This window comes from Hyla sarda, chromosome 9, assembly GCF_029499605.1.
Source record: "Hyla sarda isolate aHylSar1 chromosome 9, aHylSar1.hap1, whole genome shotgun sequence".
In the NCBI taxonomy this organism is placed as follows: Eukaryota; Metazoa; Chordata; class Amphibia; order Anura; family Hylidae; genus Hyla; species Hyla sarda.
In genome coordinates, this window is record NC_079197.1 from 155,881,595 (window position 1) to 155,898,318 (window position 16,724).

Consider the following 16,724-nt stretch of genomic DNA (forward strand, 5'->3'; position numbering starts at 1 on the left):
AGCTTTTATTTCTTCATGTAAAAAAATCGCTTTGTGGCAAGCGGAAAAAAACAGACCCGGCAACTGCTAGGTCTGTTTTTTTCCCTTGCCACAAGAGGGATTTTTTACATGAAGAAATAAAAGCTAGGTTTTAACAGGGTGAGTGCCCATTTTTTCTTCTACCATTGCTGGAATTTGCGTTACTAGACTGCACTTTACTGTTAGCACCACCCTCTGGTCTTTATCCCACAACATATCTATATTTCGAAGAATGTTTTATCCATTAACTCGACCAACATCTACATGTACAGTACTATTCAAAGAACTAAAAATTCTCCGCTATTTTGTATAAATACGATTCATGTTTGATCAGCATTTTACCTTGAGCCATAGACTTTTCCCTGTTAAATGTTAATGAGATTTCTGTTTGAAGTCTCTTCGGTTCTTTGTTTGTATATCTGCCCGATGTATTTACCAGCTAAGCAAGTTTTTTTTAAGTTTTTTTTCTATTCCCTAATGAATAGCAGCTGTTTATTGTAATAAAAGAAATAATAATTTGCATGTATTTAGCATTTTTTTTTATCCACGAACACATAAAATTAATCATTTTTAAAATTTCACATCAAAGGCGAAAAACTTGACACAAAGTTATCTCTCGAATTTACATAACTTCTCTCTATGCCCAGATATTTTTTTGCTGAATGTGTATAACACTTCCTGGCAGACTTACATCTTGTAGAGAATTGTATTATCTTTAAGCAAGGCTCCCAGTATAAGGCAATAGTGACATTTTTTTGATGGCTGACTGCATAGGTAGTGGAGGAATAGATAAGGGGATGTACAGTATAGGCTTTACTGTATTCTCGCTGAATAGGTGTGAAGCCAAAATTACGCTGACTGGATCATATCTCAATGTCAAATACTTTCATGATAGTTTGGAAAGCTGAAAAAGGTGAAAGAAATTCAAACTTTTCACGTATATATAGAGGGCACACATGGTGCTACTTGTGATCGTGAATTGCAGATGGGACCTGAAATTGTCACTTTAAACAGTCTTAAAGGAGTACGCAGGAATACAAAAACTTTTCCCTATTCTAAGCATAGGGGATAGGTGTCAGATTGTGAGGAGTCCAACCACTGGACCTCCCTGTGATCTCCTGTACAGGGCCCCAGCTTTTCTCCTGAATGGGACGTGTCTGACCACTGTATGAAGCGGCACCGACATGCCCCCTCTGTGCAGCTCTTTGGCAGAGCCAGAGCGCTGCACTCAGCAATCCCCGGTTGTCCCAATGAGCTGCATTGAGTGTTGGCCGCTGCTTCGTACGGTTGCCGGAATGCACTATTAAGAAATAAAGCCAAGGACCTGTACGGGAGCTGGCACCCCCCCCCCCCCAACTCCCCCCCCCCCCCCCCCAACTCCCCCCCCCCCCCCCACACACACACACACGATCTGACCCTTATCCGGATAGGGAATACCGTTTTATAACCCGGAGTACCACTTTAAGTACAGGTAAAGCTGCGGTTATTGGTGAATTGCTAGCGCTTGTGGCTATTGTCACTGATTGACCAACAGTTTTGGGCTACACTATTGTATCTTGTCAAATTTGCGTAAACTAGCGGGAAGTGGCCCAAACAGAGTCACTGCAGTGAGGGTTAGACTTGGGAGACAACTCCCTCAGACATTCTAGCAGTTTCTACAAACTGATCTCAGGTGAGTCATGTGGCCTATGGAGGAGATTTATCAAAACCTGTCCAGAGGAAAAGTTGCCCAGTTGCCCATAGCAACCAATCAGCTCTCTTCTTTCATTTTTAACAAGGCCTCTGCAAAATGAAAGAAGCAAGCTGATTGGTTGCTATGGGCAACTGGGCAACTTTTCCTCTGGACAGGTTCTGATAAATCTCCCCCTATGTTACAATCCACCAGTGGTCGCAGGAGAGAGCAAATATGTCTACCCACTGTACTTCCTTATACTACAGTGCATACAGGTATAGTAGTGTGATATGCGACAAACCATACAAAAAAAGTGCCTTTTCCTCCTCATACGCTTACTTATTCCCTGTTATTTGCTCATTCACTCTGACTAAAAACGTAGTTCTTGGCTCTCCGCACTGTGCCCACTAGATATGTAAGAATAAATCTACAACCAGGTTCTACCATTACCAGGGTCGGCCCATGTCTGTGAGGGCCTTTGGATAAAATCCTTTAGGCCTTCATAAAATCCATACTTTTATTCAGATCATGTCAATGGTCATAGGCTCTCGGATCAGTACTTTTGCACCTGATTGCTGACCATTATTATTATTTTTTTATTTGACTATGCTACAAGGGCTGTAAAGTTAGTGTTTTTCATAATATAGTGTTTCCGTACCCGTGTTTCATGGTGGTCTCACAATTTTTCTGGGATTTTCGCCCCAATGTATATTTTTAACAGCATCCAAAATTACTGTTGTCTTAGGTTTTCCCAGGTTGCAGTGCGGCCTGAGACATTACATCACTAGTCAGGTGTTCAGAGGGAGCCTGTCCCGCTTCAATGGGTGAAGCGACTGCTGGGTGGGATGGAGATTATTCTGCAACTGTTATATTCTTGCCACAGCTGGAGGCACCCTGGTTAGAAAACACTGGTTTTTTGAATGGAATGCAGCTCATTTGTGTTTCAATGGTTGGGGTGGCTGATGTTTGGGAGGAAGGAAGGTGACCTCACACTTACAAACAAGGAATTATGGGACTTGTAATTGAAGAAGAAAACTCCAACAAGAAATAGCCAGTTCACAAAAAGCCACAGAGTTACGGTAATTTCAGAACATAGCCATTTAGCCCCAAGACAAGTGGAGATCCTTCCTGAAAATGCCCATTACTGTCTGTCAGGTATGTTCTAAAATCATCTAATGGTGGCTAACCCCTTTAATAAAAGTTATTTAAGGAAGTTCTCAAAAACTAAAACGTAAGAAATACATCAGAAAGTAGAACAGAGCTGCTCACAGTGTACACAAGGTGTTATATACAGCTGCTACTAAAGAAATTGAAACATAATAACACCATTTCCATATAGAGTTTATTTTTATCACTTTATATTCTATAACACACACCTTTTTCTATGCAAATAGTTTTTTTCCTCTGGATAAAATTACATTTCACCCAAAGTTCAAAACCAAGACATACTGACACTTGTTAATCCAAAAAACAAAGGTAAAATTGTGAAATGGAAGAAATCTTATTTGTATTAAGGGGAAAGATCTGTCCTGATGGAAAAGGAAAGACGTAAGGAATCTGTTTCCATATGTTTTTGTAAAGAGTAACTACTATTACAGTATATTGTGTCACTGTTAAATGCAGAGGTTGATTCCCCACTCTTAACATAGAGATCTAAACATTTTTGTGCTAAATTAAAAAATCGCAACAGTCTGTTGCCTCCAGGGAAGCAGGTGAATGTAGATTGATATTAAAGGGGTTGTGCAACAAAAATTAACATCTCCCTATCCACAGAATAGGGGATAAGTAACTGATCACAAGGGACCGTCCGATGGGACCCCCACAATCTCCTGCAGGGCACTCTGACCTTCCTCATGCATAGAGTAGGGGTTGACATGCGCTATCCATGCATCTCCCATATGGGAGAGCTGGAGATACATGAGCAATGTACTCGTGTATTTCAGGCTCTCCCAAAGAGATGAATGGAGTGCTGACCCCCACTCTGTGCATGAAGAGAGACAGAGCGCCATGCATGAGATCGCAGGGGAGTCCCAGTGGTCAGACCCCCTGATCAGCTATTTATCCTCTATCCTATGGATAGGGGATAAGTCAGTTCTTGCTGCACAACCCCTTTAAAGAGTTATTTACAATGATATTTAGGAAAGAGCCTCACTATGTTATAAGTAAGGGTCTGGCCCCCACGATCCACATTGTTTAGCAGAACAAAGAAGCCATCATACTTGCTAGAGGTCTGTGTGGTACCAAACTCAGTATTGCTTTGATACATGTTGCTCGGCTCAGCTCTATTAAAGGGAAGGGGGCTAAACCTTAGGATTGAGTAACAAGAGTTGTCTGGCCTTGTTAACGAAACAAAAAATGCTCAATATGGTGTAAAGCAACACAAGAAGTAATAACCAACTTACATATCCCCCATTCCTCCTGTTCTGATGCTTTCTGGATCCCCTCAACATGGACATGTTACCGCTGCAGCCAACCACTGTGCACGGAAGGATCAGCTACTGAAGTCACCGTTCACTGAAACCGCAGCTAATAACCTTTATGCTGCAAATGACCATAAGCGCTATAAAAAAAAAATTGTGCGTGATTTGCATAATTTAGTCATCGTGGCAAAAACACATGCGGTAATTCGTCATGGTACCACCAATAAGCCGAAAAGTGCAAACACAACCTAATGCAAGGACATCTAATCTGAAAGTCAGACATACCCCAGACAGCAGGTGTTTGTCCCTATAGCCCCTATGGATAAGGCTGGGTTCACACCACGTTTTGGAAATGCAGTTCCCATATACGTTTTCAATTTGAAAACCGTACGGAACCATATTGAAAACTGTATTGAAAACCGTATGCATTGACTCTTCATTGAAAACTATATGCTGAAAGATGCATCCGGTTGCATCCGTTTTGCATCATGTACGGTTTTGTCAGTTTTTTCCCCGTACCCAAAACCGTAGCCTACCACGGTTTTTGGTCCGGGTGAAAAACCGTATTGAAACGTATACGTTCTTTTCCTTAAAAAACGGATGCAACGGACATCAATTTTTCAAACCGTATACGGATTAAGATTTGTACACACGTTTTGATACAGTTTAGTCAGGTTTTAAGGAATCAGTTTTTTTTTATCAAAAACCTTATACGGGAAATGCATTGCAAAAACGTGGTGTGAACCCAGCCTAATAGAAAATGAACAGCACTTGTTACTTATCTTTTGCTGCAATGTGGGCGCTTCATCTGATATCGTGTGACATATAATCAGGTGCTTCCTCTTTATCGTCTATTCACAGGTACAGTATCCTGAGCATATTTGATGCACAAGATTTGATGCACAGGATTTGAAGCTGAGTTCAGTCATTTTGTTTACATTAAAATCTGCAGCATCACATCCTGTGCATCAAATCCTGCGCATCAAATATGCTCAGGATACTGTACGTGTGAATAGACACTTGGTATTACATTATTTATTCTGGATTTTATTTCACTAAAAGGAACTAATACGGCTTTATATATTAAAGGGGTACTCCGCCCCTAGATATCTTTTCCCCTACCCCCGCTGCGGCACCCCAGACATCTGGTGCACGGAGCAATCTTCGATCCATGCCATATGACTTGGGGTGGGTGATGTGGGGTGTAGTGGGGTGTAGTCATGGTCACGCCCCACTCGTTATTTCACAGCCATGCCTCCTCAATGCAAGTCTATGGGAGGGGGCGTGACGGCCGTCACGCCCCCTCCCATAGACTTGCATTGAGGGGGCGTGCCTGTGACGTCATGAGCAGGGTGCAGCCTCTGGCGCTGCACCCGATGCTCTAAACGAACGCAGCAGCAGGGAGATCGAGGGGGTCCTTTGGATCGGGGATAAGATGTCTAGGAGTGGACTACTCCTTTAATTGGTGACATTGGGTGTCTGAATCGTTTACCAAATTTGGAAGGATAGACGGATAGAGCTGAAGGGACAGATGGATTAGGGTTTGAAAAGGAAAAACGTGCGCAAACAGATTGCTGCAGGATGTATTCGGTAACATAGTCAGACTTAAAACCCAGCGCTGTTTTAACACTTCAAAGGGACGGAAATACCTCCAGGTCTAATGAGCCTTTAATTGTCTTATTATGTGTGTAATATCTGTGAAGATGTTCTACTGGTGGTTGAGGAATAAAATCCAATTATCCTGCAAAAAAAATCGAGTTACATTTCAATGGCCTAATAAGAGACTATGATACAGTACGGAAGAAAATGAGGCAGTGATCTAATTTAACTTTGACTTCCAATTAAAGAAGAACTAATGACGACTGATAGGAGACATTTCTTATATATGAAACTACATGAAATCTCGGCATCTATTATTTAAGTCCAGTACAAGCTTATTTGCTTATACTTGTAAATCACTTCGCAAACTTGAGGAGCAAAAAATTTATAGGAATAGTTATATGGTAGACATTGAGTATATCTAAATTTTACAAAGACATAAAAGTTAAGTGGATTTTTTTATATGATTTTATAGAATCAAGTTCTCTGATTCTCTGATTACTTTCTTACTACACCCTTTTCTCTAAATATAGGGAGTTTGAATGGGCACGGCCAGATGAAAAACACTTTTATATGTTGTACATCTTGGCAAAACATTGACCTTTCTAATATACCTCCTAAAAAAAATTAATCTCCTTTTTTATAGAAATCATGGCTTATAAAAAAAAAAAAAAAAAAAAAGACCACTAGGGGTCCCCATACAATCTAGAACATAATCCTGTGTGACTGCAGCATCATCTTTGTCCCAGATGAAGCACAGGCTGGGACAAAGTTTGGGAAGTGAGGGAGGGACTAGCACTCCTCTGTGCTCACTCCTGTCCTATCAGACTGTAGCATGAAAACAGGGAGGAGGTGGTTATAGAGCAGCCTGCAGTGATTGGATGAAGAGGTCCAGCACAGCACAGCAGACTCAGGGAGGAAGTGAATGCATGGTGAGTGAAGGTGGACTCTCTATGTTACAGCCTAGTGGCCAGATTTTAAACTCAAAGATTTCAATATTATTATTATTATTTATTTATTTAAATGAACAGATAAATAGGAAAAAAAAAAAACACTTAAAATTCATTCATTTTTTTTATTTTTAACATTGCTTAAACAACGGGCGTTTTCAGTACAGTACAGGGTAACCTGTCATTATGAATGATACCCTGTTACACATTGGACCTGTCAGTGTTTTTGCAGCCAAAGGCTGTCCGGGCATGCTGGGAGTTGCCGTTTCGCAACAGCTGAAAGCACCCAGGTTGGGGCCACTGCACTACTCAGTAGTCGGTTTTATACAGTACAATGCAGTCTGACCTGTCTCTATCATCATTATTATTATTATTATTATTATTAATAACAATAATAGTAACAAATAATAATACAGTAATAATAATAAAAATAATAATCATCATCATAATAAATAAAAATTATAGTAATAACTACATAACAACAATAAAAAGTTATAACAACAATAATAATAAATAGTAGTAATAAAAATAATAGGAATAATAATAATAATAATAATATGCTTTGCCATGTATGTTACACATTGACCTGTCACTGAATATTTTTCACAGCATCTTAAATAAGAGATCTCTTTCTTAGGTTAAGGAGCCTGCTATAAACCTTAGCTGTGTATATTACAAGCCCTGCACACATTACATTATAACACATTATAACCCATTGTTCAGTGATAAGTAACAGTGATATGTACCAAAGAGTCTCCAAATAAAATTGCAGGGAATTAAATAGAATAATCTGAGCCCTGTTTACAGTAATGTCTGAGCCATGCAGGGATTTCATTAACATTCGGACCTGATCCTATTCTGTGCCAAGGACGGCTTATCCAAAGGGATAGTAAAAGTTTAAAACAAATGTTTTCAACAATAGCATGTAAAGTATTCAGACTGAAAAAAAAGATATATATATATATTTTTTTCATAGCAAAAATGCCGGCTTGTCAATGTCAATAGTGTTGCAATCTTTCTGCAGTAAACTGTATGGATTAGGGCTTATTCACACTGCTGTTGTACTCCGGTAAAGGAAGCTCCATCAATCAGTCCATCAATCCAAGAACTGGATTTAAGCAGCTCTCACATTACCTTTTCAGGTTGCTTTTCCTTATATTCAATGTTACACTTCAACTCGGAGCCTTAGAAACTGACTGGGAATCTATGCCCTCATTGAAACTGATGGTCTCTACATATGATTCATGAATGTACTGGGACCCTTAAAGATTCTCTTTATAAATATGTTTTCTGACTAGACAACCCCAAAGCATATCATTTTTTTTTTTTTTTTTTACGGCTGGTGTTACCATAAGGCAGCTCAGGTAGCTCCCTTTGGGGCACCCAGGTAAGGGGGGATGGCAGAAAAATCCAAACCCCCTGCCACTGGTAAGAGATTTAGAATCAGTCATGTAAAAAGAGCCACAGAATCAGTCATGTAAAAAGAAACACAGAGGTTTCCAAAACTGGAGCAGCAGCCTGGCATAGAATGGTGGCAAGTGTAGAGAAGCAAAAAAAAAAAAATACATGGAATATTACTTTAAAACAGTAGTCTCAAACAGTGGCCCTCCAAATGTTGCAAAACTTCAACTCCCAGTATGCCCGGACAGCCGTTGGCTGTCCGGGCATGCTGGGAGTTGAAGTTTTGCAACATCTGGAGGGCCATAGTTTAAGACCACTGCTTTAAAGGGATTATGCATCTAATAAAGCCATATCCACCATCCACAGGATAGGAGACAAGTGTCTGATTACGGGGGGCCTGACCTCCCGACTGAACTCTTCTGTCTCCATCTTCCAAGACTAACTCGTCTCAGCAGTGATGGTCCACTCAGCCAATGAATGGTCACAGTGATGTCCCGCTTCAGTTGGTGATTGACAGAATGAGCCATCCCTGCCAAGATGAGTACGACTCAAAAGGTGGGGGCCAGAGCATTCAGCCAAAAGAGCCGGACCCCTTTCTGGGGATGTTCTTGGACAGCCCCTGATCAGACACTTATCCCCTATTCTCTGGACAGGGTATACTTGTTTTAATAGCTGGATAACCTCTTTAAGCCCCAATAACCATCAGCGAATAGTTGGCCTAACCCACCGTCTTATGTCTATGGGGGCCTCTTGACTCTCCTGTAACAGATGATGTAAGTGGAAAGAAGGATCTGATCTGCCGTGTTGCATTTCAACTGCCCAACCCCTTTGTTTTCGACGAGATAAGTCCCCGCCAGAGCTGCTGTCTGTTAGGATTTACTTCCCGTACCCCCCATTCAGAACACATAAACCCTCAGCTGAGCCAAACATTGGGGTATGGGCTGAATGGCGGCAGGGCTGGTGCAAGGATTTTTGTCACCCTAGGCAAAAGCTAATTTTGCCACCACCTTGACTCCGCCCATTGGCCCGCCCCACCTTACTACTGGGGTGACACACTGTAACAAACCTCCTCCTCATGATGCTGGCTGAGCAAGTGGTTTGGATGCTGGTTATGTAACTTTTTAGTGGCAGGCAGAGCAGCACCCTCATCAAAAGGGCGCTCTAGGCGGCTGCCTATTTTGCCTATAGGCAGAGCCGGCCCTGAATGGCAGAGACAGCTGTCCATTTGGGGGACAACTATTGACCATATTGTATGATTGACCACCTTTAATGTAAAAAAAAAACTGATTGTCAAGTGGTTAAACAATAGTTGTTATTTCTATTATTTCAGCTTTTTCTATTTTAGCCTAATCTTTTTTTTTAAAGACTTTTATTTGGTTCACTTAAAATTCTATTTAAAACTCACATATTTTTATTTTTTTTTTTAAATACAGAATTTGACATTTTTATGCACAACCACAGTTGATATCTTTATGTATGACTGTAGTTTCCTCATTATAAATTCCTCCTTGAGCTTAGGATAATACATGGCAGATTTGATTGCGGGGAGCCTATTCCAATCTGCCATCTAAAATTCATATAAAATCACATTCCCTCCGTCATTGTCTTCACAGTAAGGCTTTTCCAATACCAGCACTGTTTACTTTCTCTCGCATATTTCTTTAAGCCTTGTGAACCCCCCCCCCCCCCCATCAGCCCCAAATAACCATTTATAACTTTAAAACAAAGGGGAAAAAATGATTTCCACTATATGCTATAGGTCATCAAAGTTGAATAGGGCAAAAAATAAGATATGGAGAGTTTTTCTAAACCCGATCGCAACATTTCATTGTTTTCTTGCCGAGATTGTAATAGCATCTGCAGAACGGGACAGCGGGTGACTAAGGTCTAACACTTATTAGTAGCTCCTTATACCGTATGCGTTAGGAATACATTCGATTCTTCAGAGACCTGGGAGAACAGCGGAATCCATCCCCACACTGTGTGTAGTAATCCAAGTCAGCAATGCTGCAGTCATCAACCTCACGCGAAGCTCAACTTTCCTTCTGTATTATGGGTCAGCATTTTCATTTCATTCCATCTCGCTTGTGCCTGTGGGTGTTCGCATTCTGACAAGGTGGATTGGCTTTTCCCCCCAGGCCTACACTCCTGCACAATGGCTTGAGAAGTCTTGGAAATGCAAAATAAAGTAAGAACAAATACACTGTGTTCACGACTAATAGGCGAGTGAGTATTTTGACCATATCATCATTTTTATACGTTTTTTCAAGCTCCAAGCTTATAGATTGAAGCGTATCAGGTGATATGTATTTGTGCATTGAGTGAAGGTGCGGCCTAAGGAGATAAACGCGTTCCATGGTGTGATAGGTTTTAGATACCGTAAACACTAAATTGGTTGTGCGGCGCAAGAACAACTTTGGAATAAATATGCACGGATAGTGGCGTTCCCTGCAGCCTTTTCCCAACCTTATATCTGTAGACTAAGTACTTATTCTGGAGGCTGTAGTCGCAGCTGCCCAATCTGTTTATCGCCAACAGATCGAGAAACTGACAAACTCAATGACTGCTATTAACCCCTTAAGGACCAGGCCATTTTTCATTTTTGAAAAATGAAATTTTATATTTTTTCATTGTTTTTTTCCTCCTCACCTTCTAAAAATCATAACTCTTAAAATTTTCCACCTACAGACCCATATGAGGGCTTGTTTTTTTGCGCCACCAATTTTACTTTGTAAAGACATCAATCATTTCACCTCAAAATGTACGGCAAAACCAGAAAAAAATTTTTGTGGGACAAAATAGAATTAAAAAAAAAATAATGAAAAAAAATGCCATTTTGTAAATTTTGAGGACTTCTGATTCTACGCAGAGCAGTTTTCGGTCAAAAATGACACTTTATCTTTATTCTGTAGATCCATACGATCGCAAAGATACCTAATTGATATAGGTTTTATTTTATTTCACTGCTTAAAAGTAGTGTTGCTCGCGAATATTCGCAATTCGAATATTATTCGCGAATATCGCATATTCGCGAATTCGCGAATTTCGCGAATATAGCGCTATATATTCGTAATTACGAATATTCGTTTTTTTTTTTTTTTTTTTTTTTTTTTTTTTTCTTCACAGTACACATCACAGTGATCATCCCTCTCTGCTTCCAGCTTATGTGGTGTAAAGAAGGCTGTAATACTACTGTGTAAGACTGACGTGCGGAAATTCGCATATGCGAAAATTAGCACACGCTAATTTTCGCATATGCTACTTTTCGCATATGCGAATTTTCGCATGCGTTAATTTTGTGTATGCAACTTTTCACATATGTTAATTTTCGCATACGCGAATATTCGCATATGCGAAAATAAAACGAGGGTATAACGAATATGCGAATATTCGCGAATATATGACGAATATTCGTCCATATATTCGCGAATATTCGCGAATTCGAATATGGCCTATGCCGCTCAACACTACTTAAAAGAAATGATAACTACTTGCACCAAAATTTGTATGTTTAAAATTGTCATCTTCTGACCCCTATAACTTTTTTTTTTCCACATACGGGGATGTATGAGGGCTCATTTTTTGCGCTGTGATCTGAAGTTTTAATTGATACCATTTTTGTTTTGATGGGACTCTTTGATTGCTTTTTATAACAATTTTTAGGGTATACAAAATTACCAAAAATGCCCAATTTTGGAATTTGGAATGTGCACATGAGGTTTAATTAACATTATATTTTTATAGTTTGGACATTTACACACGCAGCAATACCACATATGTTTATTTATGTTTAAATGTTTGTTTTTTTTTAAATGGGAAAAGGGGGGGGGTGATTCAAACTTTTATAAGGGAAGGGGTTAAATCACATTTATTAAAGGGGTACTCTGGCGGAAAACTTTTTTTTATTTTTACCGGTGCCAGAAAGTTAAACAGATTTCTAAATTATTTCTATTAAAAAATCTTAATCCTTCCAGTACTTATTAGCTGATGAATACTACAGAAGAAATTATTTTCTTTTTGGAACACAGTGCTCTCTGCTGAATCACAAGCACAGTGCTCTCTGCTGACATCTCTGTCCAGTTTAGGAACTGTCCAGAGCAGCATATGTTTGCTATGGGGATTTTCTCCTACTCTGGACAGTTCTTAAAATGGACAGAGATGTCAAGAGCATTGTGCTCGTCATGTCAGCAGAGAGCTCTGTGTTCCAAAAAGAAAATAATTTCCTCTGCAGTATTCAGCAGCTAATAAGTACTGGAAGGATTAAGATTTTTGTAACTTTTTTTTAAACTATTTTTACACCATTTTATAGTCCATAGGGAACTATTACATGCAATCTTCTGATGGCATACACTGTCCAATGCTATGCCATAGCATAGCATTGATCAGTGTTATCGGCCCTCTGCGGCCCTCTGCGTTCAGCCTGGATCTCAGCATGGAGCAACAGAGTGACGACCGGACGGAGATGGAGGTAGGTAGGGACCCTCCCCCGTACTCTCAGCTATTCGGGGCGCTGCAATTTCACTGTTCCAAACAGCCTGACTGAACTGCTGGGAATGGTTTACTTTCGTTTTAGATGCGGAGATCAACTTTGATTGCCGCATCTAAGGGTTTAATGCCGGGCATTACCGCGATTGGTGATGTCCAGAATTAGACACTGGTCCTGGCGGCTGATAGTCGCCGAGACCACCCGGCTATGATGTGGGGTCAGCCCGTGACACCGCGTCATAGCAGGGAAGCGGGACCAGGGCGTAGGTGTTAAAAAGTAGGGGGGGGGGGGCTATATTGGTCCAATTTTTTTGCTCATTCCGGCCAAAAAGTTCCATTTTAACCTCATCGGTCCACAAAACTTGTTTCCAGAATGCATCTATGCACTTGTCTATATGTTAATTTTTAAAGTTCAAAGTTCTGATTTTTGTGGTGAGGACGTAGAAGAGGTTTTCTTCTGATGACTCTTCCATGAAGACCATATTTGTACAAGTATCTCTTTATAGTGGAATAGTGTACCACAACTCCAGTGTCTGCCAGATCTTTCTGGAGGGATTGTGCAGTCAAAGGTGGGTTTTGAATTGTTTTTCTCACAATCCTGCGAGCTGTTCTGTCTGATATTTTTCTTGGTCTTCCAGATCTTGCTTTAACTTCCACTGTTCCTGATGACTGCCATTTCTTAATTACATTCCGAACAGAGGATATTGACATCTGAAAACGTTTTGCTATCTTCTTATAGCCTTCTCCAGCTTTGTGAGCGTCAACTATTTTCAGTTTCAGATTTCTAGACAACTGCTTAGAAATACCCATGGTGCTGATTGTTGGGGCAAGGTCAGATGAGTCTGGGCATTTAAAACCTTTGAGATTGACATCACCCGGTCTTCCCAGATGATGATTGAGAACAATCCATGACACTGGCAGGTCTCAGCTTTGCAAAGGGGGCAGTGCATGCTATAAATTTTGCAGGGTGCCCAAACTTTTGCAGACGCCGTTTTCTTTTGTTTTCTGTTATTTTGAAAGTGTAAATGATGGAAATAAAATCAAACTTTTGCTGACATATTATAAGAATGTCTAGTCTGTAATGTGATGCCTTTTGGAGAATTTTCCATCTTTCCTTTGCCTCTTTATGCACATTCATATTTTTTTTTTACCTGGGGTGCCCAAACTTTTGATCCCCACTGTATAGATATACTGTAAATACAGTGTGGAGCATCCAAGAATTGAAGGCATATGCATCGATAGATAATATAGAAAAACAAATTGTTCCACTTTCCGGCACTATGCCAGCTTGAGGATTTACTTATACACTGAGATGTGTTTTGCCTTTTTTTGTAACTGCTGGAGGATTTTCTCGATCCTAAGAATGAATGCTAATAACGCGTCTCCATTAGCAATGCATTTGCTTGCCTTGGCAGGATGATGAATATGCATTAGGTTCAGGTAATACTGATAAAAAGTCTCTTTGATTGTTAGATGCATTTTGGAACTGCCTAACTCAAAATTAAAAAAATTTTTAAAAAAGTTATCACCCATAACCTTAACCCTATGATATCCAGTATTTGATTTTTTTCTGCTCACATTGTCAAGGCCTTTCTCAGATGTGCCACAACCATGTAGATTTGTAGGAATTATATATATTGTTATGTAACCAGCAAAACAATTTACTTTTCATTCAATTTGTTTAAAGGAGAACTCTGCCTTTAGACATCTTATCCCCTATTCAAAGGATAGGGGATAAGATGTTTGATCGCGGGGTTCCCACCGCTTAGGAACCCCGCTATCTCGGCGAACTCGCTGGTGCAGGGAACGAACTTCGCTCCATGCCGGATGAATGGTGATGCGGGGCGGAGGCTTGTGACATCATGGCCATGCCCTCTCAATGCAAGTCTATGGGAGGGGGCGTGACGGCCGTCACGCCCCCTCCCATAGATTTGCATTGAGGGAACGTGGCCGTGACGTCACGATCCTCCAGAGCTGCAACCGACGCTCTAAACGAACGCCGGGTGCAGCAGGGAGATCGGAGATCAAGATCTTATCCCCTATCCTTTGGATAGGGGATAAGATATCTAGGGGCGGAGTACCCCTTTAAATAGGACAATGACAGAATGCATCCTGTGGACACAATGCAAGGATATAACTGTGTTCAGTGGGTGTTTATGTCACTATCCATCCGTACCTTATCTGCTTTGCCATGGAGAAGCTAAGGGACACAGCTTCATTCTAGAAATTGGTCAGGGTCTCAGCAGCTGGTACTTACCGATGACACAACCCCTGACATGTCATAGAGCAGTTGTCTCCAAACTGTGGATCTCCAGATGTTGCAAAACTACAACCCGTCTGCTGAGCAGTGCAGAAGCAAAGTGACACAATGCTCAGGAGAGAGCATGTGTCCCTTCATTCTAGCAATCCGTGGGGGTCTCAGCAGCCAGACCTCACCCATCACATATATGACATATAGAGCAGTTGTCTCCAAACTGAGGCCCTCCAGATGTTGCAAAACTGGGAGTTGTGGTTTTGCAACATCTGAAGGTCCACAGTTTGGAGACCACTGCTCTATGACTTGTCAGAAGTTATGTGAACATTGACGTACACGTTAAAATTGCAACATATGTAGATGGAGCGTTTGCTTCCCATGACATTTCATTTAATAAGCTTGAATAAATGTCAGGAGAGAATTTATTTAGATCTTTCTGTTATTTCTTTGAGTTCTTGTTACTTTTGATGTGACACAAGGAATAGCTGTCAGATGGATTCATTTTGCAAACAAATGAAATGGCAATAGCAGTGTACAGACACATACCAGGAGTCTAGAACAGGGAGACTGTAAGCATGTTGTCATTGTCACATTTAGATATCTTATAGGCAGGCTGTTCTAGACAATCGCCAATTTGATAGTTTACTGCCATACAGTAGTATAGCAGTGAAGGGTAAGAGCAATTTAACGATTGCTTATTAAATTCCTCATGGCAAACTAAAAAAGCATGGAGAAAAAGTTTTAAAAAACAAATGTAAAAAAAAAAATATATATATATATATATATATATATATATATATATATAGAACAATAATAAAAATTTAAAGGAGAACTCTGGTATAGAAATATTTTTTTCAAACTTCCGCAGGCTGCAGGCATGAAAGTGGACCCCTGCGATCTCTGTGCAGCATCGGGAGTTTGTTTAGAATGTTGGGTGCAGGCGACGGGTCGTGACATCACTGCCATGCCCTCTGAATGCAAGTCTATGGGAGGGGGCGTGGCAGCCACCACGCCCCCTCTCATAGACTTGCATTCAGGGGGCGTGACATGACGTTACGAGTGGCGTAGCCCTGACATCACGACCCCCACCGCCCTCTCCAAGCATTCAGAACATTTTGTTCTTCATGCTGGTGCAGCGGACTACCCCTTTAAAAAAAAAAAAAAAAAGAAACATTGTATATACCTTCTGCCGCTCCTCCAATGCCTCTGATAATCCGCTTGACCTCCACATCGATCCTCTTTGTGGTTGTTGGTGTTCCATACGTCACTCTGGGGCTCAACTAACTCAGCCATGGCACCAGGAAGAAGACCAGGGCCTGGGGCCGAATACGTCACACTGTTGATGGGCCGCAGCCACAATGTGACGGATCTATCACTGGTAATCAGGAAAAGGATCGCTACGGAGGTTGAAGCGGGTCATCGGAGGAAAAAGGGGAGTGGCAGCAGTTATATCACCTAGAACTAAATGGGAGAAGAATGTGCTTAATGAGACAAGCTTATAATGGAAGTCTAGCCATGCTTTTCTCCCCACGTGTTCTAATATTTGGACAGACCCCCGATTGATCAAAACTGGAGATTTCAAAAATTTGATTCGTCTGATTTGCCAAATTTTCTGAAAAAAAATTGGTTAGATCTGAATATATTCGCGGCGTATCACTATTAAAAACGGCTATTCCCGGGCTACAGAGAGCCTCAATAGGGGTGTAGAAAACTTTGCCTTGCCGTAACACGCATATGGAGTGTGCTGGGGTAGTGAAATATTACTGTTATTCAGTATGACATGCAGATTAGAGGCAGAATCACTGCCGCAGAGCGGCACAATGACAGAGTTTGGATGTGGCCGCAGGGTCGGAATACCATATGGCATCACAATTAAAGTGGTTGTGCGCTGCCCTGCCTTTCGGAGCTCCGCTCGCAGCGTCCGG

At 40.9% G+C, this 16,724-nt stretch overlaps 1 protein-coding gene across 11 annotated transcripts in view; it reads left to right on the forward strand.

Moving 5' to 3' along the window:
• The window catches only part of LOC130290510 (5-hydroxytryptamine receptor 2A-like), a 575,216-nt gene that overhangs the window by 305,922 nt on the left and 252,570 nt on the right, over positions 1 to 16,724 (forward strand). The window contains exon 1 of one of the 11 annotated variants that reach the window (XM_056538252.1): positions 1,858 to 1,965. The exons of the other annotated variants lie outside the window; for them this stretch is intronic. The gene's annotated coding sequence lies outside the window, so the exon portion shown is untranslated. Of the gene's footprint in view, positions 1 to 1,857; positions 1,966 to 16,724 lie in introns of those variants that run through there. 11 annotated transcript variants of the gene reach the window in all.